Source organism: Chrysemys picta, chromosome 1, assembly GCF_011386835.1.
Source record: "Chrysemys picta bellii isolate R12L10 chromosome 1, ASM1138683v2, whole genome shotgun sequence".
NCBI classification, from domain to species: domain Eukaryota; kingdom Metazoa; phylum Chordata; order Testudines; family Emydidae; genus Chrysemys; species Chrysemys picta.
In genome coordinates this window covers 138176648-138178822 of record NC_088791.1, presented here as the reverse complement: position 1 = coordinate 138178822, position 2175 = coordinate 138176648, and positions in this window count along the sequence as shown.

Here is a 2175-nt window from a genome sequence, read left to right as displayed (position 1 = left end):
ATCCCTTTGACCTTGACAGTATCTCACAGGGGCCCTGGGGTTTACTCCCTGCTCCACCAGTCAGGCCTATCACTGGGGAGGAAGCACGAGGGGTCTCCTCCCTTCTCAGCTCTCTGGCCTACTGGCTGTTGAGTACCATCACTGTTGGGATACTTACAGCAGCAATGTCCTGACAGTCTCCTCCCCTCCCTCACCAGACCAGCGCTCTCTTCCAACAAAAGGAAAAGTTCAAAACATCTTGAAGACACCCACAGTCAAAGCACTGGCATCGTCTCGACTACGTTATAGTTCGTGACCGAGATCATAGTGACGTACTTCTCACAAGAGCAATGACAAGTCCTGATGACTGTTGGACTGGTCATCGCCTTATTCGATCCACAATGAAAATTAAGATCGCTCCCAAATGGAGGCTGCAAAAGAAGCAGGTCAGGCACAAGTTGAAGATTCAAGATTTGAAGGACCCTATTAAGCATGACCACTTCCAAGCAGTCTTAGAAGAAAAGCTCCCATCGGAGTTTCCGGAAGAAACTGAGGAACACTGAAGTCAGTTGAAAGCAGTAATCATCAATGCCTGTGAGGAAACCATAGGCTACCAAACCAGAAAACATCAGGACTGGTTTGATGAGAAAGATGCTGAAATTGAGCAACTCACTAATGAGAAGAGAATGGCATTTTGTGCTTGGCAGAATGACATAAACTGTAATATAAAGACAGAAGCCCATGCCAAGGCAAGGGCGGAAGTCCAACATAAAACCAGAGAACTCAAGAACAAATGGTGGACTAAGAGAGTGCAAGAACTTCAACATCTCGCAGACATCCACAATACATGTGGTTTCTTTAGTGCCACCAAGGCTGTTTATGGATCAATTTGCCATGGTATGAATCCTCTTCGCTCTAAGGATGGAACCACACTTCTGAAGGACAACAAAGCCATCAATTCTCACTGGAAAGAACATTTTGAAGATCTCCTTAACTGTAAATGACCATTTAGGGATGAGTTCGGAGACCATCCTAATTTGTATGAGGTACACAATCCCACCAAGCAGATGAAGAACAACAAGCGAGCAGGTCTAGATGGGATCCCCACTGAAATCTCTAAAGACGGTGGACCAGAGCTAATTTGGCAGTTTTACCTGCTTATCCTTAAAATCTGGATTAAGGAGGAGATATCCAGTGAAATGAGGAATGCCCTGATTGTCACCCTTTTCAAGAAAGGGGATAAAATGGATTGTGGAAATGATCATGGTTTCTCCCTCCTAGCCATTGCAGGCAAAGTTCTGGCACAGATCCTTGCAACTCGCCTTCTGCCCCTGTCAGAAGAAATTTTACCGGAGTCACAGAGTAGTTTCTGACCATATCGTGGAACTGTGGATATGATCTTCACGGCACGGCAGCTGCAAGAAAAGTGTCAGGAGCAAAACCAGCCACTGTACATGTCTTTTATTGATTTAACTAAAGCCTTTGATTCAGTGAATCTCTGTGCCCTCTGGATTGTACTCTCTAAGATTGGATGTCCTGATAAATACATCAATGTCCTAAAATTGCTTCATAATAACATGAAAGTGACTGTTCTGAGCAGCACTGGCCCCCAGAGTGAACCTTTCAAAGTACAAACAGGAGTCAAACAGGCTGTATCATCGCTCCAACCATGTTTGCATTTTTTATCGCTGTCATTCTTTACCTAGTTGCTGGAAAGTTTACAGCTGGTATTGAAATCACTTACAGAATGGACGGAAAGCATTTCAGGCTTAGTAGGCTGAAAGCCAAGAGTAAGATCTCCACAACATCTATTGTGGAACTTCAGTATGCTGATGACAACACAATCTTTTTCCACTCTGATAAAGGTTTTCAAACTATCTTGAATGTGTTTGCCGATGCTTACGCATGTCTTGGTCTCACTCTTAATATCAAGAAGACTAAAGTGTTCTATCAGCCCTCTCCCAATGTGGTATTACATGCCCCATCTATCAAAATCAATGGAGTGGCACTGGAGAATGTCGATAATTTCCTCTTCCTTGGAAGTCATCTTTCATCCAAGGCAGATATTGATGCAGAAATTCAGCGTCGCCTGAGCTGTGCCAGTGTAGCTTTTTCTTGTTTACGGCACAGGGTTTTTGAAGATCACGACATTCGAACAGACACCAAGCTTCTTGTTTATCAAGCCGTTATTCTCCC